The following is a 12,522-nucleotide window of genomic DNA, read 5'->3' as shown; positions in this document are numbered from 1 at the left end:
CTCCATCGAGACAAGAGCCCATCTGTTGATCCTAGGACAGCAGGAAAATCTCAACCAGAAAAGATGTGTTTCATCAAAACATATTTCATCAAAACTTATCAGCATTCAAAATATGGTTTTCAAGTGCTTCAGGGGTCCAAGGCCTCAGGGTATTCTGCAAAAGTGCCTGTGTGAGCATCTCGGCCTTGCTTCACACTTTCTCTCTTTCTCTCAACTTAGTGTTTTATTTTATTCCCTTCATTACATAATGCAGGCATAATCATTCTGTACAGCCATGGAAAACAATACGGCCAATGTGTCATTATATATATATATATATATATATATATATATATATATATATATATATATATATATATATATATATATATATATATATATATATATATATATATATATATATATATATATATATATATATATATACTCATTCACTCACATAGCAAAGGTTTGGATGTGAGGATGTCTTTAAATTATATTTTCTTCAATCACTATTTTACATGGCATTTCCAGATAGCTTTTGTTAATGATAGAATGGTTTGCTTTTTCCAGAGTGAAACTTGTTTTTTTGCGTATAAAATATCTTTAGCTGTAGGTGTGTTTTCCTGTTGGAAAACTTCCCATTCACCATGTTATTTTTCCTTTAAAGAGATGATTCAGTCACCTTCAGTCATTAACCCAAGATAAATTGAACTTATTTCTTTGTCCCTATGAAGCTGTTTCAAACAACTGGAGAGAAATATTCAATTGTAGACTGTTAAATCAGCCGCTTTGAGGATCTGGTGTAAATGTTTCCAGTTTCATAAAGCAAACACTTTTTTTTTTCAAGGCAATAAATACTTTTAAGTGGCCCCAGGGGGGGAAGACAAGCAGTCTCTTTGCCAATAAGGGCATAACTCTGACCAACAGGTATCTACAGGCCTGGGGCTATAATGTTTGAGTGAACTTTAACGTCGACTGGCTGCAGTTAAGCCACTGCTCACCTCTGTTATCCTATTAGTATGTTGCACAGATTGGGAACGATCTCGTTAGTTCATTTATAAGAGAAATCCTCATAATATGGATCAAAGATGTACCAGTTTAACAATTTATTCTCATACTGATGGAACATCAATAGGGGCGTAGAGGCTGTTAGTCCTATCAATAAAAGGTTGAAGCTGCCTATTGTAATTCCAGCGATATACCTGGATGTGATAGTTTGAGATGATCCACAATAATGTTCAAGAATGTGTAGGTGCTTATTGTTCATTCCTGCAGCAATAGGCTGAAGGCTATCAGGACTTTTTCACGCATGCAGGAAAAAAAAATAATACAGAAAACAGGCGTGAGGGAGTGTGAGAGAGGATGCTGAGGGGCGTAGCGGTGTTGTGCCCCTCGTGGTCAGCGCTCAGGATTTAAAACGCATGCTGCAAGCGAGTAACGGCAGAGGCGAGAAACTATCCGCGTCCGTCTTCGCAGAAAGACGCGCAGATGCGCTTGTTCCAGAAGGGCAATAAACCTCCACCAGTATTTTGGATCTTTTAAAGAAGGCAGTGGAGTGTGTCTGCCAGTTTGGAGCCTGTTTTTCCTCCTTAAATTGGAACATTCAAGCTGTGGCTGCGCTCATTTGCAGGCTTTTGTGTTCGCAGCGAAGCTGCTGCCGCACGGAGAGAAACGGGACTCCACGCGCAAATTCGGCTCGGCTGAAAGTGAGTGTCGAAACGCAACGCCGTTACCCACAGACCACACGACCATCACCTTATATTGTAATTGTGGGTTTTTTATTCTCGCTTCCTTAAACAGAAATGTTCAAGTGCTGCTGACCAAGAGTAACTTTTTTTCTTCAAAAATACATGTCAGGGCAAAATCTTTTGTTGTGCTGGACATTCAAATAAAAAAATCACACCTGCATGTTTATAAGAAGGACCCTAAGTGATTACTATTTATTAAATAAATCAACATACCTTATAGGACCTTGTTTTGTACATGTTTATGTCTAATCTTAATTTTTGTGATGTTTTCACACATCGCCTGTACTGTTTGGGGAAAAAAGGCAACTTCTTTCTGAGGACAGCCTGGTGTTTATTATGTGGATTGGTTTGTGTGGTTGGGGGCAGCTGTCTGACTTCAAAAGACTGTGCCATCCACTCAAGCAACTGTTGAATATACAACAGATGTGCAGAATACACTATCTGTGCTGCACACAATACAGTAGGTGTGTTTGACTGGGGTCCTGGAAGCGACCTCATTTAGAAAAACAGCAATTTCCTCTGACAGAAATCCTTTTAATTTCTTGTAAACATTAATCACTCTGTGTCTCCTTATCGTTGTGACATCCCGTTGTGCATAAACTCCAGTTTTATGGGTTACCACTTTTGAAATGAGCCTCTCTGTTGAGTATTTTGCGATGAGATGTCGACTCATTTGCTAATGAAAGTGTCAGTGGCCCGCTGGTTAATTTTCTGCTGAAACCTCTCCTCGCCATTATAAATAATAACGAAGTAGAATAAATTAGCTCATCTGGCTTCTCATCACTTACAATCAGATTGGATGGCATGACCTTGGGGGACCGTGCTGCAGTATTTAGAGAGGATGGTGGCAGAGATGGAGATGGGTAGCTTTGGTGGCGTCCATTATCATGGAACCCAATTACATCTGGAAATTGCCATAAGCAATTGCCATCTGTTAGAATTTAAGAGACAGGGGGGGTACTTTGAGGGAAATGGGTATCATCCTGATAATGTTGTCTTTCAGTTTAGGTTTCCCCATCTGCATATACAGTTAAAAGAGCAGTGTTAGTCCTCTGCAAGGAAAGCCTTTCAACAATAGAGCATAGAAGAAGCAGCAAGGGGCTGTAAATCATGGGAGCTCTCACCCAGCTGCCAGCCAGATGAAGACATGCTGCAAGTAGGAAAATGTAGACGTCTTAAAGCCCGCCACATAAACATACAGTATGGTTTTCCACAAGGATGCCTAACATTTCATTCAAAGTTTCTGCAAGTTTTTCAAATAATTCAACTCCCAGTTTTAAGAGGTTTCCTGCAAGGTATATCCCCCAGTCTTAACCTGCCATGGTGTGAAGGCAAAGTTAAGTCAGTGTGGGTTTTTCTGTAATCAGTCATTCAGCTCTGGTATTCAGACTCCCAACTCCAGACATGAGAAGAATCCTTACCTCACCACGGACCCAATCAGACCCTTTAAGTACATGGCTTTCCAGAGACGCCTGGGACCGAGACTCTGGTGGCAAAAGCAGAAATATTCATGTACAGAATGTATAAAAATGTCTCGCTCATTGTTTCTTTTGTTTAGGCCTCACTGTCATGTTGCTTCACAGTATTTCACTGGGACATCTTCCTGGCTTTTTAATTTGCCCTCTGTTTCCACTTACCAACACTGGCAATTTTCCAAGAAATCCCTGCATTTTTTTCTTCACAATCGTCAGCAGTCTTAAAGTGAGGCACAAGTGGAAAGTGCATAACACTTAAGGTTATCACACACACACACACACACACACACACAATATTATATATATATATATATATATATATATATATATATATACTGTATATATCAGTTTGAATGGGGGTCCTTTCAAAATTATTTTTTATATACAGTGTGCCCTCGTTCCTCGCGGGTAATGCGTTCCAGGAACCACACACAATTAACAAATTCCGCGATAGAGCAACAAACTTATTATTTACGGTAATTTAAATGTTTATGACCCTTCCCATACTGATGTTAAACCAACTTCTGTCTGTTTTTTTCTTTTCCCACACTCTTATTGACTGTTTAAAGCACTTTTGTGTCTCACGTAAGTCCGAGACTCATGGAACGGAGCGCACTTCTGGATGGATACGGTATCATGTGACAGCCTACCAAAAATCCGGGTTAAGGTGAAGTCGCGAGCGTTGATGCGCGGGAGCACACCGTGTGTACATATATATACTGTATATATACTGTATATGTATATGTATATATAATATATATATACAGTGTGTGTGTGTGTGTGTATATATATATATATATATATATATATATATATATATATATATATATATATATATATGTTACATACGGTATATAAAATCATTTTAAATGGACCTCATAGAGGCAAATAAAGCCATCTCATGATTGATGTCTTAATCTTTCCACGGCACAATCAGTGATGTTGAGATCAAACATCTCTCCTGTAATTAGTCTTAATACTGGGTAGGTTTAATCTGTGATTTTTTTCTTTTTTTTAAAATCTTTTTTGTTTTTGTTTTTTTTGGAAAATGTGTTTGTCAGGTGTCTCTGGAGTAGCAGAAAAAGAGAATCTTCAGCAGATGTGTTCTGTTGTGTAGTCTATACTGTGCAGCGGACGTTTTTTTCGGCATCTCCACATCAGAGCATCCTCAGGAGTTTTCGTCTTTTTGTTCCCCATTCTAACGGACACTTTCACCATTCTAGACTTCCGTCACATTGTTGTCAAACCAGTCCATTCTCCATCAACAGTCATCTCACTGTCATAATCATTTTGTGCCACACCTGGGGTGACTGTCCGCATTGCACCGTCAGCCTACATGTCATCATCAATGTAAAGCATCTTCTGAATCTTTTATTCTCGTGCTGACAGGCCTGCAGCATTTTTGACCTTGTCAAGAGGCATGCCTTCATTCTTGTTCAAATAGACACCGGCCCATTCAATATGTAAGCCATCCATAAGCACTGATTCTATTAGACTTTGCTCAGGATTAGTATTACTTGCTCACACGCTGTTTAGGTCCTTTGCTTGTCTCCAGTAAGGAGGAAAAATTTTGGTGAGTGGGCTTGACATGGGTCTGTTCTGTGGGTGTATTTGAAAGAAAGGTTAATTATTATAACACACAAGACCATTGTTAATTTGAAGTTATCTCTGGCAGCTCTCACATGTTTGCCACTCTAACTGACAGTCAAAGCTGTGTACCGTATTTCCTAGCCTTCAACTCTCCAGGTGCTTCTAGCAAAATCGTTGGCCTTGGCATTGTGTGAGTATGGCACCTTAGATGAAGACAGATAGGTAAAGAGTTGTAGGGAGAGAGAAAAGATAGGAAACAGCTGTAAAAGGTTATTTTCATGTTACAGTATTTAGTTAAGCTATGCTCTTAAAGCCAGCATCAGGACGAAGCTCCAAAAAATCAATTTAACCTTTCCTTTCTTTTTAAAGGATGCTCGTTTTGTCCTGATCACATGGCACAAACTTACCATTCTTGCATTACCAATTGTTATACATATAGTAACCATGATGAATAGTTATACCTCTTAATATGTGGGTTTCTTTTTAGTTTTCGAGTGAAAGATGATTTTAAGTTAACGTTGAAGGTTGTTTCACTTTTTTTAAAATCCTTTTTCTTAAATTTGTCTTTGTGTTAGAAAGAGATTTGTTGTGTGAAAACAATGTGGAAAAATCAGACTCCTTTTTTCCCATGTCAGTCTCATTACCCGGCTTTATAGGTACTTTTATGAATTACTCTCTATGCAAATTGCAGAAGTTAGAAATAATTTCTTGAGCTTTTTTTATATGTGAAGGCATGAATCTTTACTCAGTAGAAATGTGCTGAGGATCTTTATAGAATATCCTGTAAAAAAATAAAAAAAAGTTTCATTTTCAATCATAGTGCTGCAGTGCAGCAGTGGCGGTCAGCAGGTATTTAAGAAAAAATGAGGAATGAGTAATGGGGGCTTGTACCCCACTGGAGCTTTCTGTCCAGCAACAGCCCGGATGACAACATAATGCAGTTGCCTTCTACAATGAAATGGAAACTCACTGGAAGCTCACAGAGTAAACTGAGCAGTGCAATATTCTAACATGATAAAGATCTGTGTTGTGTCCCTGCTGTGGGAGATAAAATCGCCCATGAGATAAAATCACCCATGCATCTGTGAAATTATTCGATGACTACGTCAATCATTATGTTTCGCCCTTAAAATCACCAGACAGGTACGTCCCATGTGTTCAACACTCTGATGAAATGTGACTTGGCATGGCTGTGCTCTGGAGGACAAAAGATCTTTGTCTTTTCATATTACAAAGTCAATAGGCACGCTTTGTGTTTCTGCTCCAGCATTTAAAGTTCACTCTAATTCCCAAATGTGCCACCCCCTTTGTTCTGTGGCCACAATGCAGATTTAAAAAAGTGAAGACAATTCAGACAATATACTATGTCTTGATTGGCAGACAGAAATGTTTTGAAATGCTTTATACTGTAGCTGTTGTGTAACCAGCCCCAGGCAGAATGTTTTAACGCCACGTAGCAATGTAGGAGGACGATCTTGATCTGAGTGATTTGTTGTCATAGTTTGTTTTTCCAGGGGCTGTTGTCTTTCAGCCTTGAGCTTTGGCAGCATGCAGTTTCAGTTTACATATGCAGCTTACATATAGAATACTTTTCTCTGAGATGAGTAATGTCGTTCCTTCCCAATCCATGTTTCATTAACGACGGCGCAGCAGCAAAGAAGAGTGATTATTAAGTTGCTACTGACGTAAAACAAGACTAATCATAATAAGCAGGGTGCTGTAATCCCTGAAAGTAGCGTCATTGCTTCCACTAATCTGCACTGCACATCATTAATAAGAGTTCATTAATTAATCATACTATAGGAAACAGTGGCTCCATTCTGTGAAGAAGACTTATTGACTGGACTCCCAGAGTCTTGTAATTTTGTTTCTGAGGTCAATCCAGTAATACAGTAAAGAGCAGGATAACTATAAATACTACTCGTGCCTGCCCGAGAACTAAGAATACCTGCAATAAGACAAATTTCTCATTTAGCCACATAATGATAAAGTATGCTTAATTTTCATACAGGCAGAAGTGGGCTATAGAAAGGGCTTCACTGCGTTAATTAAAAGAGTGTGGGGTCCAGAAATGTAAATGTGGTCTAATCTAAACCCGTTTACCAGATACAAAAATAATTTAACGTGAACATGTTGAACATAGGCTATTTGCGTCAAGAGGCATGAGAGGATTGATATTAGCTGTGTTTTGGGAATTTACATTTGCTTCTAAGTATGGTGAAGTCCAGATGAAGGAGCTGAGTTGGAGATAGTCGTGTGGAGTTGTGCCGATCGGCTTGGGTTGTGACAGAAAGGGGAACAAGTCAGAGGTAGTGTGCGGTTCAAAACATGAACTTGCAAATTCAATACGGAGTTTTTTTATGACCGTCAGTCAGGGTTGTTAGTATCTCAGGGAGCTCCTGGTACATCAATCAGAATCACAGAACTGTATTGATGCCTAAAAGGGATTATGCTTTTCATTTTAGTTACACTGCCTCAGAAAAACCGTAGATAATTTCAGAATAGGAATTTAAGAATGAAGAGAGAAAAAAATTGCAATAGAGAACTGATAGAAGAATAAATATTTATACATAATGTGTATACATGTACATGTATGTACAGCTTATAGTGTCCTTGGTTTGATTTTTCCTCCTCATCACAACGTAGGGTTAGTGGACGGAGCCCAACAGTTCAATGCATTTCCTGAGAACGATCTTAAAAAGATTTAATATTAATCAAAATGAAATGTGTTCATTACCTGCTGATACGCTGAACATTGTGGAGCAATTAGGACTCTTAAAGAGTTAAGTGGTTTGGACAGGTTTGTATCTTCATACCTGTATATAGATTATGTTGGTCATTGGTGATATTAGCAATGTACAGTATAAGCCTTTTAAATAGCCTCTAAAATCCTAAAACAAATTGTCATTTTTACATCCTGACAAAATACACCTATGTTACAATTTAATAAGCCAGCTAAGTGCATGTTTATCTTTGTGTCTTTAACAACCAGCTCTTTTAGATGGATGGATGGATAGATTTAACACGCAGGTAAAAAAAAAAACCCCAATGGTTATAGCTGCTTTATTGCTGCATATTTTATTCATTTTCTCTTTTAATCAAAGGCAATTCACTTTAAACAAGTTTCCAAAAAAAACTTTACATTTACATAAATATTAATCATAAATACTCTTTTTTTGTGTGTTTTCACAGACTGAATAATCAGCCTGCACACAGTTTAGTTTTGTAAACTTTCACAGGAGGTCTTTGGAATACACCAGAATGGGGGGAGGTCTTCATCATAGCACTACATACACAGTGGATGGCTTCTGTAATTGTTATGAATAATTACTGTGTTCAGTAATTCTGGAGCGAGTGTTGGAAGTAAATCAGGCTGACGTCTGGATATCAGAAGTCCACAGACTCTAATTTCAAAATTTTTATTGCCTTGAAGGATCAAATGAAAACCTATTAAATCAAACTGGATTTCATTCATGCTGATTAGCAAGAGGTAAAACTGAGAGGAGGCTAATTTTTGACAGTTTAGCAAAAATGAAACCACACAGGAATTTTCATTCCTGCATGATGCACGCCCTGAACTTATTACTTTCATAACAGCTGTGACCTTTTGGATTACATTGCTGCATCGAAATCTTGGATTCGTCCCCTTCCTCTGATCGGACCCGAAGAGCCTTCTCGTTGTGCCTGAGGTCGATCCCCTGTGTGTACAAAAGTAAAAACAGTGGATAAAGATCTTTCTCAGGCTCAGCTGGTAGTTCAGTTGGCTGTCTGCTTTGTTTTGTTGTCCAGTTGAAAAATGGTTTTCTTCTTTCAGTTCATTGTTATGTTTTTGTTCTAGAGGGTAGCAGATTTTTCTCCAAAGTTCCTTGGTATTCTGGCCATCAATTCTCAATTCTCTCCTGACCAGAGCTATACAGCCTTGGTGTGTAATGAAACACCATAACACCAAAAGCAAACCAGTGTCATTTACTGTTACTGATGGGTTAATGGACTGGAGTTTGCTACTCCTAATTACTGAAGGGAAAGGAGGAGAGAGATATAAGAAAGAATTAGATTGGTCTATCACATCTCAATTCACATATTATTTAATATTTCTTTGTAACATTAAGTTTCCACAGACTGATGATATCAGGAATTAGTGCCTTTTTATGACTTTCTTCATGTTAGTTTTTCCCACTTCCATGGTTGCAACTTCGCCATATGCCGCTCTGGTGGTTGGTTTCATTTCCGGAGTGGATCTATTTCCATATTCAGTATTTCTCTGCAAACATTTCTCCACAGAAGGACCAAATATTAAACTTTTGCCTTTTGCTATTTAGGGATTTCTCTCATTTTATTTTTTGTTTCCATGGATACAACTTGAATTTAGGCTCATTCTGTGTGTGGGATTTGTCTCAGATGAGGATTCCAAAGATGTAACTCAAAAACAGATTGGAACAGATTTCCAACTTATTTTTTTCCATATATAAAGTCTTAAAAGTTAGCTTTGCACTCCATAAAAACATACCTTAGATGGAGATAAATATTTTGTGCTTGCATTTTACATTGAATAACTGTCGAGGTAGTTATCAGTTTTTACTGGAGACACAAATTGGATGAGTGGTGTAGCTGTATGATTATCAGTTCAGTTATAGAATGTTGTCTCACTTCATTAAAACAAATGTTGTGGGCTTCTAATCATTTAATTCTAGTTATTCATTTGTTTATTCATCCATTCATTCAGGTTTCCATGACTGTGTCCATGAGGTTGATTAGGAGGCATTGAAATGTCTACAGATGACACATTGGACCGGGGTCATTCACCCTGATCTGTGTAGGATGATTAGTGTCTGTCCTTGTCTTTGTCCATGTTCCATTCATTTTTTAATATGCTGTCAAACAAGCAGCTTCATGAAATAATAGAAGCCCGACAACTGTATCTAGGTAATTTTTTGGAAATTTCAAGCTGCAAATGGTAGATTTTAAACAGCACTCACAAAATTATGAAGGAAATTGCATCTCAAGAACCTCCAGCAAATTGTTGATTTTAATGGTGTTTGCTGATGTCATCAGTTATGACAGCTGTTACCTGTAGTTTTCCCCAACAAAGCATTGTTCACATCAACTGGCATTTATAACATCAAATTATTATTATCAGCAATTAGCAAAGCTGTCTATCTGTTTGCTCATTTCATTCTTGCCATTCAAACATATTGTGCGACTAGACTTCAACTTTACTAGTAGCTAAATGTGTATTAACTAGGAGTCAAATGCACAATTTAGAGAATTCACACACAAACCTTTCGCTCTTACATCCCTGTGTTGCTCTCAGTGGATCCTGCTGGTGAATCGTTGCAGAGCAGGATTATATTTGTGTCTGCTTTTGGATGAAAATCAATGATGAGATAAAGTGTTGTCATAAAAATTACTTTGAAGAAATTAAAGTTTCGTGATGTTTAAAGAGATCAAATTTTTATCAGTGTCTCTGGCTTTTTGCTTAATGTTGATTGGACTAAAGAGCAGCACGTGACACACATACATTTCATTCTTTCATAGAGGCCTTCAGACTAGTCACCTATATCCGATTTTTAGCCCATCAAGATTTAGCCCATTGCATATATCATTTGTAGTCTGAACAGTCCCGTACCACATGATATCCGATATTTGCTGCAAGGACTGAAACCATATTCGGGAGGTAGTTTTGTGTCAGATATGGACAGAGGCGTCTTCAGTCTGAGCAGCTCCAAACACTCTGATCGGATATGGCGGACCGTGACGTCATATCCACGACGTGAGAGCAAGGCGCCAGAAGGAAGACTGTTGGGTGAACATTTCTGAGCAATGGTTACCTGAAGGTGTTGTAGAATGAGGTAATCATTTATTGGAGTTCTTTTAGGTTCTGAACATCAATTAACGTTCTTGAAATATATTGCGTTCTGAGTACAGAAATATAATATGAGTAAATACTGACAGGATACACTCTTATCTACCTTCTTTATATTTCTGAATTTTCTCCAGTAATAACTGTGTTATTCATTCGACAACAACGTAAAGCTGTAATTTACACACCACACACTTATCATCACTGCATTTATAATGATATTATATTACCTTATTTTTCTTGATATTTGGCATATTTGAGTACTATATACTATATAAACATTGAGACTGCGAGCTGAGTTTCTCCACCTTTCATTTCATGTTATGTTGGCGTCATCCACTAAACTTTCCAGTAAGACTGATTTCACTCATTTGTGTCTTAAAATGCATGTAACTTTCCTTTGGATTGATTGCATATGTACATTGATCTATACTGGTCATGCTGCTTTTAGCCCAGCTACAGACTGGTACCTAGACTGAAGAATGTGAAAGAGATAGCTCCTCTATTTGACCCGAATGTTAAAGAATGTTAAAAAAAAATAGAGTTCCTTCACAACTTTATCATCATCAAAGTAAACAGCATCTCTTTGTCTGATTAGGCTCTGACACCTCACATGAGCTGGTAATCAGCTTAAAGGGTAATACTACCATTATTGAGTTGTCCTTATCGTCAGTAGACAGTGATTCCAGGTACCCACCCTGAGCATGTCACTTCATTCTCTACAGATTGGAATTAATTTTCTTTTATTGCCTTTATCAGGCGTATAGACAAACAATTCTGCAGTAATCCACCCATCTCAAGTCAGTGAGACATCAAAACAAAGCACCTCTCCATCTTTTCCCTAACCCTTAATTGGCATTAAATGTTCTACCAACTACACCCATAAAAATATTTAAAAACAAATTCGTGATATGATATTTTATTTTCCAAAGTATTATATTTGCCGTGACTTTTTATAACAATCTTTTAATTTCCAAGCAATGCGTAAAATAGAAATAATTGTGGAGGGTGTTTGTTGTTTAATTTACAAGCTCATTCATTTTTAAATGCGTAAAAAAAAAAGAAAAGATATGCCTATCAGCTGTGATCATTACAAAAGAGGAGACAGCAAGAGACAAATAGTTACCAAGATTCAAGCTCATTACAACTGATATCAGCTGAAGTCACACGGTTGCTTATGAATCCATTTATGTGGAAAGAACTCTGAACTATGTCTATGTGTTCTCATGAATGCAGACTGCACAGCAATCAAAATATTCTGTTCCCACTGGCAATATGACCTTAACGGTAATAGTGCATCTATCCTGCATTTTCACATGCAAGGGGAATTAATGCAAATAAAGGACCGTGATCAAATGCTCCCTGTTGCCCATGACTACTTATTGGTTAGTGGTACAGATGTACAAGACTTCACATTGGAGTGATTTAAGGTGGTGTTGAAGATGTGTCCTAAACCCAATCGAACTGAATTGTTGTTTTTAGCCTGATTCATGACAAGAAGCCACAGCATACATCAGAGTGGTTAATATTTTATGAGGACACATTATTCCAGACTACTATACATCAGCATGCATTACTGAGAAGCTCAGAGTTGTGATCCATATAAACAAAGAGTAGACAGTAGATTTAAAAAGTATTTCAGAGCCCTTATGAAGGTGTTTTAAAACTTAATATGAGTGGAAGTGAGAGGGGAAGCAAACGATCCTCAAAGGGCCTCCATCCTCAAAACTTTGGAGCACCCTAAAAGCAGCTGACGTATTTAGAGTACACTGAGGGTTACATTTACTCAGGTTATATGAGCTAAAGCTATTGCATTCAAGGTAGAGGCCACAAAAGGTAATTTTAAAGAATGTATTTCCTGCTAAAT

At 37.8% G+C, this 12,522-nt stretch overlaps 1 protein-coding gene across 1 annotated transcript in view; it reads left to right on the top strand.

The window, feature by feature from the left end:
- Nucleotides 1–1,596: 1,596 nt before the first annotated feature.
- Nucleotides 1,597–12,522, top strand: part of LOC137607386 (CMP-N-acetylneuraminate-beta-galactosamide-alpha-2,3-sialyltransferase 1-like) — a 51,590-nt gene continuing 40,664 nt past the window's right edge. The window contains exon 1 of the mRNA XM_068333107.1: nucleotides 1,597–1,688. The gene's annotated coding sequence lies outside the window, so the exon portion shown is untranslated. The remainder of the gene's footprint in view (nucleotides 1,689–12,522) is intronic.

The sequence above is a fragment of the Antennarius striatus genome, chromosome 14 (genome assembly GCF_040054535.1).
Source record: "Antennarius striatus isolate MH-2024 chromosome 14, ASM4005453v1, whole genome shotgun sequence".
Lineage (NCBI taxonomy): Eukaryota > Metazoa > Chordata > Actinopteri > Lophiiformes > Antennariidae > Antennarius > Antennarius striatus.
The sequence above is the reverse complement of the archived record's forward strand: the minus strand, read 5'-3'. Positions and strand labels throughout refer to the sequence as shown.